Source organism: Rutidosis leptorrhynchoides, chromosome 6, assembly GCF_046630445.1.
Source record: "Rutidosis leptorrhynchoides isolate AG116_Rl617_1_P2 chromosome 6, CSIRO_AGI_Rlap_v1, whole genome shotgun sequence".
NCBI classification, from domain to species: Eukaryota; Viridiplantae; Streptophyta; class Magnoliopsida; order Asterales; family Asteraceae; genus Rutidosis; species Rutidosis leptorrhynchoides.
Window position 1 is genome coordinate 351,601,166 of NC_092338.1, and position 13,750 is coordinate 351,614,915.

The window sequence follows — 13,750 nt, forward strand, 5'->3', positions numbered from 1 at the left end:
CTTCGTGTTGCCCTTTTCTCCGTACACCATTAAGGGTTTTCCTTTTTCTCGTATAATGCGAATTGCATTTTTGTAACAAACGATCTCTGCTTGCACTTCTTTCAACCAGTCCATACCGATTATCACATCAAAACTCCCTAACTCTACTGGTATCAAGTCAATCTTAAATGTTTCGCTAATTAGTTTAATTTCTCGATTCCGACATATATTATCTGCTGAAATTAATTTACCATTTGCTAATTCGAGTAAAAATTTACTATCCAAAGGGATCAATGGGCAACTTAATTTAGCATAAAATTCTCTATTCATATAGCTTCTATCCGCACCCGAATCAAATAAAACATAAGCAGATTTATCATCAATAAGAAACGTACCCGTAACAAGCTCCGGGTCTTCCTGTGCCTCTGCCGCATTAATATTGAAAACTCTTCCGTGGTCTTGTCCATTCGTGTTCTACTGGTTCGGGCAATTTCTAATAATGTGGCCCGGTTTTCCACATTTATAACAAACTACATTGGCATAACTTGCTCCGACACTACTTGCTCCGCCATTACTCGTTTCGACACCATTTGTTCCTTTCGTTATGTTAACCCCTGATCCGTAGACCTCACACTTCGCCGCGCTATGACCATTTCTTTTACACTTGTTGCAAAATTTGGTGCAGAACTCCGAGTGATAATTTTCACACCTTTGGCATAGCTGCTTCTGATTGTTGTTGTTGTTGCGGTTATTATTGTTGTTGGAATGATTGTTGTAGTAGTTATTGTTGTTGTTGTTTTGCCGTTTGTTGTAGTTGCGATTGATGTTGCGATTGTTGGGATAGTTGTTGTTGTTTTGGTGATTCTTATCACCGTTTTCCTCCCACTTTCTTTTGACTAGCTTCACGTTGGCCTCTTCGGCCACCTGTTCTTTAATTCGTCCCTCAATCTGGTTCACTATTTTGTGAGCCATTCAACATGCCTTTTGTATGGAGGCAGGCTCGTGTGAACTTATATCTTCTTGGATTCTCTCCGGTAACCCATTCACAAACGCGTCGATCTTTTCTTCCTCATCTTCGAACGCTCTCGGACACAATAGGCACAATTCTGTAAATCATCTTTCGTACGAAGTAATATCGAATCCCTGTGTTCGTAACCCTCTAAGTTCTGACTTGAGCTTATTGACCTCGGTTCTGGGACAGTACTTCTCGTTCATCAAGTGGTTGAATGCTGACCATGGTAGCGCGTAAGCAGCATCTTGTCCCACTTGCTCTAGATAGGTATTCCACCATGTTAATGCACTACCTGTGAAGGTATGCGTAGGGTACTTCACTTTGTCTCCTTCAGCACACTTACTTATGGCAAACACCGATTCAACTTTCTCGGTCCACCGTTTCAATCCAATTGGTCCTTCGGTCCCATCAAATTCTGAAGGTTTGCCGGTAGTGAATTCCTTGTAGGAGCATCCTACACGATTTCTTGCGCCGTTAGATGTATTGCTAGATTCAGAGTTATTGTTGGTATGTAGCGTGGCCTGTACTGCGGCTATGTTTGAAGCAAGACAGGCACGAAATTCCTCTTCGCTCATATTCAAGGTGTGTCGAGTAGTCGGTGCCATTTCCTTCAAAATAGTCAAATGAAACAATTTAATCAAACAGAATATTAAGAGTAGTCAATAGTATCTCGTAGCATAATATGAACTCATTTATAAAAGCTTTTTCTTCATATTAGCGTTTTATATGTTTAAATTCGGGTACTACCTACCCGTTAAGTTCATACGTAGTAGCTAATATACAATTCAACTACTACAATTCCATTTGAAAAAACTGATTATAATAATATATCACATACAAATATTCTCAAACTTACAACTTCGCTATATTACATATAACATGAAATATAGTACACTATGATACAGGACAGTTTGGAAGATAAATCTAGCTAATACGCAAGTTGCTCAGCAAAGGAAATAAAGACACGTAATTCATAAGTCCAGAAACAAGTCATGCATTCTGGTTTTACTAAGACGACTTCCCATCCTTGGTCTTGTGGAAAATAACCGTTATGACCATTAGCTAGGCAGCATGTTGTAATGTCATCAAAATGACGAGGGTTTCGTAATGACCAACAGTCTCGTAATAACCTAAAACCTCATTTCTTACCCCAATTACCTACTCCGTCACTTGTGAGAACGTTTTGTTTAATAGTTGTAGCCCGATGTTCTTGTTCTCACTTTGGTGAGAAGCAAACATTACTAACCCATAAGCATAACATGCTTCTTTATGTTGCATGTTAGCCGCTTTTTCTAAATCACGAAGTCCTATATTCGGATATATTGAGTCAAAATAATTTCTTAACCCATTGCGTAAAATAGCATTTGGGTTCCCCGCAATATATGCGTCAAAGTAAACACATCGTAACTTATGGATTTCCCAATGTGATATCCCCCATCTTTCGAACGAAAGCCTTTTATAAACCAAGGCATTCTTGGAATGTTCTTCGAATGTCTTACAAACTGATCTCGCCTTAAATAGTTGTGCCGAGGAATTCTGACCGACTCTAGACAAGATTTCATCAATCATGTCTCCGGGTAGGTCTCTTAAAATATTGGGTTGTCTATCCATTTTGTGTTTTTATACTGTAAAATAGACAAGAGTTAGATTCATAAAAAAAATACTTATTAATACAAGCAATTTTTACATATATCATAGAGCATAAGCACACAATATTACATATATTACACCACACGAATACAACTATCTTATTCTGACTCGCTCGTTTCTTCTTCTTCGATTTTGGTTCGTTTTGCCAAGTTTCTAGGGATATATGATGTTCCCCTAATACGAGCCGTCATTTTCCACATTGGTTTAGAAAAACCTGGTGGTTTAGAGGTTCCCGGGTTTTTGTCACAACTTAAGAAATACGGGTGTTGACGATACATATAAAGTTCATCGGGTTTGGAATCAAATTTCTCTATTTTTATGCACTTTCCCTTATTGTTCTCTTTTGCCTTATTAAATTGTGTTGGGGTAATTTCTATAACATCATCGGAATCCTTGTCGGGATCCGATTCATCGGAGAATTGGTAATCCTCCCAATACTTTGCTTCCTTGGCGGAAACACCATTGACCATAATTAACTTTGGTCGGTTAGTTGAGGATTTTCTTCTACTTAACCGTTTTATTATTTCCCCCACTGGTTCTATTTCTTCTTTCGGTTCCGATTCTTCTTCCGGTTCCGATTCTTCTTCCGGTTCCTCTTCGGGAACTTGTGAATCAGTCCACGAATCATTCCAATTTACATTTGACTCTTCATTATTATTAGGTGAGTCAATGGGACTTGTTCTAGAGGTAGACAACTATCACATAATATCAAACACGTTAAGAGATTAATATATCACATAATATTCACATGTTAAAAATATATAGTTTCCAACAAAATTTGTTAAGCAATCATTTTTCAAGTAAACACGGTCGAAGTCCAGACTCACTAATGCATCTTAACAAACTCGATAAGACACACTAATGTAAAATTCTGGTTCTCTAATACCAACGCTCGGATACCAACTGAAATGTCCCGTTCTTATTGATTAAAAACGTTCCATATTAATTGATTTCGTTGCGAGGTTTTGACCTCTATATGAGACGTTTTTCAAAGACTGCATTCATTTTAAAACAAACCATAACCTTTATTTCATCAATAAAGGTTTAAAAAGCTTTACGAAGATTATCAAATAATGATAATCTAAAATATCCTGTTTACACACGACTATTACATAATGGTTTACAATACAAATATGTTACAACGAAATAAGTTTCTTGAATGCAGTTTTTACACAATATCATACAAGCATGAACTCCAAATCTTGTCCTTATTTAAGTATGCGACAGCGGAAGCTCTTAATAATCACCTGAGAATAAACATGCTTAAAACGTCAACAAAAAAATGTTGGTGAGTTAATTGTTTAACCTATATATATCAAATCATAACAATAGACCACAAGATTTCATATTTCAATAAACATCCCATACATAGAGATAAAAATAATTCATATGGTGAACACCTGGTAACCGACATTAACAAGATGCATATGTAAGAATATCCCCATCATTCCGGGACACCCTTCGGATATGATATAAATTTCGAAGTACTAAAGCATCCGGTACTTTGGGGTTTGTTAGGCCCAATAGATCTATCTTTAGGATTCGCGTCAATTAGGGTGTCTGTTCCCTAATTCTTAGATTACCAGACTTAATAAAAAGGGGCATATTTGAAATGTCCCGTTCTTATTGATTAAAAACGTTCCATATTAATTGATTTCGTTGCGAGGTTTTGACCTCTATATGAGACGTTTTTCAAAGACTGCATTCATTTTTAAAACAAACCATAACCTTTATTTCATAAATAAAGGTTTAAAAAGCTTTACGTAGATTATCAAATAATGATAATCTAAAATATCCTGTTTACACACGACCGTTACATAATGGTTTACAATACAAATATGTTACATCGAAATCAGTTTCTTGAATGCAGTTTTTACACAATATCATACAAACATGGACTCCAAATCTTGTCCTTATTTTAGTATGCAACAGCGGAAGCTCTTAGTATTCACCTGAGAATAAACATGCTTTAAACGTCAACAAAAATGTTGGTGAGTTATAGGTTTAACCTATATATATCAAATCGTAACAATAGACCACAAGATTTCATATTTCAATACACATCCCATACATAGAGATAAAAATCATTCATATGGTGAACACCTGGTAACCGACATTAACAAGATGCATATATATATAAGAATATCCCCATCATTCCGGGACACCCTTCGGATATGATATAAATTTCGAAGTACTAAAGCATCCGGTACTTTGGATGGGGTTTGTTAGGCCCAATAGATCTATCTTTAGGATTCGCGTCAATTAGGGTGTCTGTTCCCTAATTCTTAGATTACCAGACTTAATAAAAAGGGGCATATTCGATTTCGATAATTCAACCATAGAATGTAGTTTCACGTACTTGTGTCTATTTTGTAAATCATTTATAAAACCTGCATGTATTCTCATCCCAAAAATATTAGATTTTAAAAGTGGGACTGTAACTCACTTTCACAGATTTTTACTTCGTCGAGAAGTAAGACTTGGCCACTGTTGATTCACGAACCTATAACAATATATACATATATATCAAAGTATGTTCAAAATATATTTACAATACTTTTAATATATTTTGATGTTTTAAGTTTATTAAGTCAGCTGTCCTCGTTAATAACCTACAACTAGTTGTCCACAGTTAGATGTACAGAAATAAATCGATAAATATTATCTTGAATCAATCCATGACCCAGTGTATACGTATTTCAGTATTGATCACAACTCAAACTATATATATTATTTTGGAATCAACCTCAACCCTGTATAGCTAACTCCCACATTACTGCATATAGAGTGTCTATGGTTGTTCCAAAATATATTATATAGATGGGTCGACATGATAGGTCGAAACATTGTATACTTGTCTATGGTATCTCAAGATTACATAATATACAATACAAGTTGATTAAGTTATGGTTGGAATAGATTTGTTACCAATTTTCACGTAGCTAAAATGAGAAAAATTATCCAATCTTGTTTTACCCATAACTTCTTCATTTTAAATCCGTTTTGAGTGAATCAAATTGCTATGGTTTCCTATTGAACTCTATTTTATGAATCTAAACAGAAAAAGTATAGGTTTATAGTCGGACAAATAAGTTACAAGTCGTTTTTGTAAAGGTAGTCATTTCAGTCGAAAGAACGACGTCTAGATGACCATTTTAGAAAACATACTTCCACTTTGAGTTTAACCATAATTTTTGGATATAGTTTCATGTTCATAATAAAAATCATTTTCTCAGAATAACAACTTTTAAATCAAAGTTTATCATAGTTTTTAATTAACTAACCCAAAACAGCCCGCGGTGTTACTACGACGGCGTAAATCCGGTTTTACGGTGTTTTTCGTGTTTTCAGGTTTTAAATCATTAAGTTAGCATATCATATAGATATAGAACATGTGTTTAGTTAATTTTAAAAGTCAAGTTAGAAGGATTAACTTTTGTTTGCGAACAAGTTTAGAATTAACTAAACTATGTTCTAGTGATTACGAGTTTAAACCTTCGAATAAGATAGTTTTATATATATGAATCGAATGATGTTATGAACATAATTACTACCTCAAGTTTAGTAGATAAACCTACTGGAAGTGAAAAGAAATGATCTAGCTTCAAAGGATCTTGTATGGCTTGAAAGTTCTTGAAGTAGGATCATGACACAAAAACAAGTTCAAGTAAGATTTTTACTCGAATTAAGATAGTTTATAGTTATAGAAATTGAATCAAAGTTTGAATATGAATATTACCTTGAATAAGAAAGATAACCTACTGTATATAACAAAGGTTTCTTGATCTTAGATGATTACTTGGAATGGATTAGAAAGCTTGGAAGTAAATTAGTAAACTTGAAGGGATTTTTGAAGTGTTCTTGAAGTGTTCTTCCTATGATGATTATAGCTTGATTCTTGAAGTGATTTTTGATGAAGATGATGATTAACTACTGGAAAAATACGTTCATAATAGTGTGTGTGTGTTGAGAGAGAATTAGAAAGAGAATTGGAAGTGAAATGGAGTGAATGATGAGTGGTAATTGGTGAGTGGTGAGTGGGGTTAAAAGTAGTTCTAGTTAGTTGACTAGCTCATGGTAGAAGTTAAAATTGATTAGTCATACATGACATAATCAAGAGTGGAATCCCATGCTAGTTCCTATTGGTATATACCCATAGTAAGTACGTTTTGAAGCTGTGTATAATACGGGTAAGAATACGACTAGAATTCTTGATGAAAGAAAAGAATGGGAAAGTAACTGTAACCATTTTCGTTAAGTATGAGTGTTTTGATATATGTCTTGAAGTCTTCCAAAAGTATTTTAATACACCTAAATACACTACATGTATATACATTTTAACTGAGTCGTTAAGTCATCGTTAGTCGTTACATGTAAGTGTTGTTTTGAAACCTTTAAGTTAACGATCTCAATTAATGTTGTTAACCCATTGTTTATTATATCTAATGAGATGTTAAATTATTATATTATCATGATATTATGATATATTAATATATCTTAATATGATATATATACATTTAAATGTCGTTACAACGATAATCGTTACATATATGTCTCGTTTCGAAATCCTTAAGTTAGTAGTCTTGTTTATATGTATATAACTCATTGTTAATATACTTATGGAGATACTTAATTATCATAATCTCATGTTAACCATATGTATATCCATATATATATCGTCATGTCGTTTTTACAAGTTTTAACGTTCGTGAATCGCCGGTCAACTTGGGTGGTCAATTGTCTATATGAAACATATTTCAATTAATCAAGTCTTAACAAATTTGATTGCTTAACATGTTGGAAACATTTAATCATGTAAATATCAATCTCAATTAATATATATAAACATGGAAAAGTTTGGGTCACTACAGTACCTACCCGTTAAATAAATTTCGTCCCGAAATTTTAAGCTGTTGAAGGTGTTGACGAATCTTCTGGAAATAGATGCGGGTATTTCTTCTTCATCTGATTTTCATGCTCCCAGGTGAACTCGGGTCCTCTACGAGCATTCCATCGAACCTTAACAATTGGTATCTTGTTTTGCTTAAGTCTTTTAACCTCACGATCCATTATTTCGACGGGTTCTTCGATGAATTGGAGTTTTTCGTTGATTTGGATTTCATCTAACGGAATAGTGAGATCTTCTTTAGCAAAACATTTCTTCAAATTCGAGACGTGGAAAGTGTTATGTACAGCCGCGAGTTGTTGAGGTAACTCAAGTCGGTAAGCTACTGGTCCGACACGATCAATGATCTTGAATGGTCCAATATACCTTGGATTTAATTTCCCTCGTTTACCAAATTGAACAACGCCTTTCCAAGGTGCAACTTTAAGCATGACCATCTCTCCAATTTCAAATTCTATATCTTTTCTTTTAATGTCAGCGTAGCTCTTTTGTCGACTTTGGGCAGTTTTCAACCGTTGTTGAATTTGGATGATCTTCTCGGTAGTTTCTTGTATAATCTCCGGACCCGTAATCTGTCTATCCCCCACTTCACTCCAACAAATCAGAGACCTGCACTTTCTACCATAAAGTGCTTCAAACGGCGCCATCTCAATGCTTGAATGGTAGCTGTTGTTGTAGGAAAATTCTGCTAACGGTAGATGTCGATCCCAACTGTTTCCGAAATCAATAACACATGCTCGTAGCATGTCTTCAAGCGTTTGTATCGTCCTTTCGCTCTGCCCATCAGTTTGTGGATGATAGGCAGTACTCATGTCTAGACGAGTTCCTAATGCTTGCTGTAATGTCTGCCAGAATCTTGAAATAAATCTGCCATCCCTATCAGAGATAATAGAGATTGGTATTCCATGTCTGGAGACGACTTCCTTCAAATACAGTCGTGCTAACTTCTCCATCTTGTCATCTTCTCTTATTGGCAGGAAGTGTGCTGATTTGGTGAGACGATCAACTATTACCCAAATAGTATCAAAACCACTTGCAGTCCTTGGCAATTTAGTGATGAAATCCATGGTAATGTTTTCCCATTTCCATTCTGGGATTTCAGGTTGTTGAAGTAGACCTGATGGTTTCTGATGCTCAGCTTTGACCTTAGAACACGTCAAACATTCTCCTACGTATTTAGCAACATCGGCTTTCATACCCGGCCACCAAGAATGTTTCTTGAGATCCTTGTACATCTTCCCCGTTCCAGGATGTATTGAGTATCTGGTTTTATGAGCTTCTCTAAGTACCATTTCTCTCATATCTCCAAATTTTAGTACCCAAATCCTTTCAGCCCTATACCGGGTTCCGTCTTCCCGAATATTAAGATGCTGCTCCGATCCTTTAGGTATTTCATCCTTTAAATTTCCTTCTTTTAAAACTCCTTGTTGCGCCTCCTTTATTTGAGTAATAAGGTTATTATGAATCATTATATTCATAGATTTTACTCGAACGGGTTCTCTGTCCTTCCTGCTCAAGGCATCGGCTACTACATTTTCCTTCCCCGGGTGGTAACGAATCTCAAAGTCGTAATCATTCAACAATTCAATCCACCTACGCTGCCTCATATTCAGTTGTTTCTGATTAAATATGTGTTGAAGACTTTTGTGGTCGGTATATATAATACTTTTGACCCCATATAAGTAGTGCCTCCAAGTCTTTAATGCAAAAACAACCGCGCCTAATTCCAAATCATGCGTCGTATAATTTTGTTCGTGAATCTTCAATTGTCTAGACGCATAAGCAATCACCTTCGTTCGTTGCATTAATACACAACCGAGACCTTGCTTTGATGCATCACAATAAATCACAAAATGTAATGACCCGCACTTTTTCGATCAATTTATACTTATAAGATTAATATTTACATAAATTAAACCTTACCAACATGATAAGCAATCCAAATTGTTGAGACTTATGTTTTCAAAGAGAGTTTTACACAACGATTGACCGTCTAGTTTGACCGATGATATCACGAACTATACAATATATGATAATTATACGTTTGTATATATATATATATGTATATATACATATTTAACATGATCTAAGGATGTTTTAATACCTCATTTTGTATTAATAACAATAAGTTATAAGTATATTTTGAAACTACTAACTTAAGTTTTCAAAACAATAACCATACGTAACGTTATTTGATATAAATACTTATAACCTATAATGTTTATACATATATCGTATATATAATGTATTTAATCACTTTTTAAAGACTTAAATACATAAAACAATATAAGTATATTCACAAAAGATAGCTATATTTGAATTCTCATTCCATTTTTCACAAAATTTCTATACGTATATCTAGAGTACATGTACTCGCATCATACCTAGCTTCTATACGTATTTACTATTGGTATATACACATCAAATCACCACCAACCAGCCCTTGTTCATGCCTTATGTATAAGGTAACTCTCTTGTTCATGCCTTATGTATAAGGTAACTACTTTTGATGTTTAGTATGACTAATTACATAAAAATACAACATGAAATTTTGTCCATGTTTTTCCATTAATCATGTTTTTATGGCCTTAAATACATCTTCCATTTTCAAATTTTACTACCTCATTTCTTTAACCAAAAACACACTCTTAAGAAACTCCATAACCATTCAGCTAAAATCCATGAAGATCTAGCCATAAAAACATCACTTAATCACCATAAGAAAACTCTTACAAAAACACTTCAAGAATCCTTCCAAGAACACAAGTTTACTTCCAATCTTTCATCCAATTCCATCACCCTTTTGGTTCTAGGTTCTTACTCCTCTTTTACAGCAATCTTGTCCAAGTAACTTGAGGTAGTAACTTTGTTCATAACCTTATTCGATTCATATATATATAGCTATCTTATTTTGTGGTATAAAATTTTAACAACAAGAACATAGTTTGAATGTTTTCAAACTTGTTTGAAAACTAAATAGATCCTTCTAACTTAACTTTTAAAATACTTCAAGACCTGTAATATAACATAAATATATGCTAATTTAACAAGGTATAACTTGGTTTTTCAAAGAACACCTTAAAACTGTTTTTACGATGTCGGAGTGCAACCGGGGGCTGTTTGGGGTTGGATAATTAAAAACCATCTTGAACTTTGAATTGGAGGTTTATATTCTGGAAAAATGATATTTCTTATGAATATGTTAACACATAAAAATTTCATGATTTAATTCAAAGTATAAGTGTTTTTAGAAAAATGGTCATTAAATGATATTTTTGTAACAAAAATGATTAACTTCATAAGTTTCACCAAAGTTTCACCTATGACCTGTGATTTCGAATACAAACTAAGGTATTTACAGTTCATAGTCTTAAATAGGGACTCGATCCAAGGAGATGGCAAGTTGAATCAACGAAAACGGAGTTGTAACGAAGAAACTATGACCGAAACAAAATCGGATATCCAAGACTAGTTTAGCCACGAAAATAATTGGGAAAAATTAAATAAATCACATCTTTTTAAGATAACATGATATTTTATATATATGTACTTATAATTCAATTTTATATGGTTCAGGATCACCCGTAAACAATACGAGAAGATTAATCATAAGATCCCATGATTGTACGCAACACGTCATTTGACAACACCGGTACTTTATGTACGCAACACGTCATTTGACAACACCGGTACCGTGGGTCAAGATTAATCTCGACCAATACATATTCGATGGGGGTTTTATTTATTTCATTGGGGGTTTATTAAACACCTAAAAATGAACCATTAAAATTGAATTACTAACATCGAGCTGCTAACTACGGACTAAGGAATTATTAAAAGTATTAAAAGTATAACAAGTATATATATGTGACGATTTTTTTAAAAAGAAAAGGTATTGATATATTATATATGGATAGGTTCGTGATATCAATCGGAGACCAAGTCGAAATTACATATCTTCAAGACAAAAGTGAGTATATAGTCCCACTTTTAAACTCTAAGTATTTCGGGATGAGAATACATGTATTTTATGTTTTACGTTATGGACACAAGTAACTGAAAAATATATTCTACGTTGAGTTGTACCACTGGCATACTTCCCTGTAGCTTGGTAACTACTATTTACAGCGGTATTGTAAACGCGAATCCTGTTGATAGATCTATCGGGCCTGACAACCCCAACCGGACTGGACGACCAGTATTCAACGGTTGCACAGTACTTCGTTTCGTAACTACACTTGGTACGGTGTAGTAAGATTTCATAATAAAGGGAATATGCGACGTGATTAAATGTTAAGTATGGTTACCAAGTGCTCAACCACTTAGAATATTTTTATTAAAATGTTTATATATGAAATCTTGTGGTCTATATTTATATCGCTGCCGGCATTAAACCTATATCTCACCATCTTTATGTTGACGTTTTAAACATGTCTATTCTCAGGTAATAATTAGAAGCTTCCGCTGCAACATGTTGAATTTAAGCAAGATCTTGAGTATGCATATTTGTGTCAAAAATAAAACTGCATATCCGAGGAATTGTAATGTAAAATATGCTAGAAATCGTATTGTTATCATCACATGTAAAGTTTGTAAGTCTAAGATTATCGCTAAACGATAATCATCTTTTTATTGTCTAAAGCTTGTATTAAAATAAGAGTTATGGTTTGTAATGTAAAATAAATGCAGTTGTTCTTTTAAAAATGTCGCATATAGAGGTCAATACCTCGCAATGAAATCATACGTTATCTAACTCGTTCTTATGGTTAAGGACGGGTTATGACATGTGGTATCAGAGCGGTGGTCTTAGCGAACCAGGTTTGCATTAGTGTGTCTAACCGAGAAGTCGTTAGGATACATTTTGTAAGTCTGGACTTTGACCGGGTCTGATTTAAAAACCATTGCTTATCATTGTTGGTTAAAATTTATATGTAAATATTATGTAGTACTAATGGGTTAGTTGTTGTGTGATAGATGTCGGGCTCAAAACTTGTTATCACATTCAGCGACTCCGAACCAGAATCTTCAGATGGTGTTCCAGTCATTAACCTATCCGATGACGAAAATAATATCTTTGGGGAAGACTCACAAATTCCGGATGAACCGACTATAGAGAACCCGGAAAGTGAACTCGAGGAGGAAAGTGAACCCGAGGAGGAAAGTGAACCCGAGGAAGAAATACAGGAAATTACAAAAGACAAGTTCGAACTAGGAAAGAAACGAAAGGCTAATGAATTAGAAAATTCAAATCCCGAGTTTAGTAAGGATGATGTGGCACCAACTCCACTAGACACTACCACCCCTATTCCCGCTATTCCAATTCATTCTATCCCGGCATCCAGTTCTTCAGCCCCACCGCCAAAATATAGGCAGACAGCTAGGATAAGCGTTAGGCCATTCCTTGAACCTAAACGTCCTAGAAAATAGACCAAACGATGCACTGCCGTATTAAACCATGGGATCATATAATGTTTTGTATAATATTATTAGTGTGGTGTGCTTAATATTCGATGTAAGATAAGCATATGTAAAATAGTGAAGTATGAAATGCAATAATTTTCCATGGTTAAGTATTATTTAGATTGTAGTAATTGGTTCTGTACTAAGCTATTAAGTATGAACATTAACGGGTAGGTACTATCCTAGATATAATTATAAAATGCTAATAAGAAGAAAAGGCTTTTATAATAATACCTGGTTCATATTATTAACAAGCTATAATGTACTAAAAATACACACTACATCTATAATATTCCATGTGAATAATTATTTTCTTTCATTAGGAAATGGCGCGATTGAATCGAATGACGGAACAAGAAGTCGAGGAATTCATCAACCAGCGAGTGAACGACAGAATGTTATGGGTCGAAGCTGCAAGAGCTGCTGCAGTTAACCCAAATCCTCGTGTAGGATGTACCTACAAGACTTTTCAAGCTTGCAAGCCCTCATCATTCAGTGGAACGGAAGGACCGATCGGTTTAACCCGATGGATAGAAAAGATGGAGACTGTGTTTAAAATCAGTGGTTGTGTTGAAAAGGACATGACCAAGTATGCATCATGCACTTTACAAGATAGTGCACTCACGTGGTGGAAAAATTATGTGAAGGCTGTAGGAGGAGATGTAGCTTATGATACTCCATGGGAAGAATTCAAAATAATGTTAATCAACGAGTATTGTCCAAGGAACGAGGTTAGGAAGTTG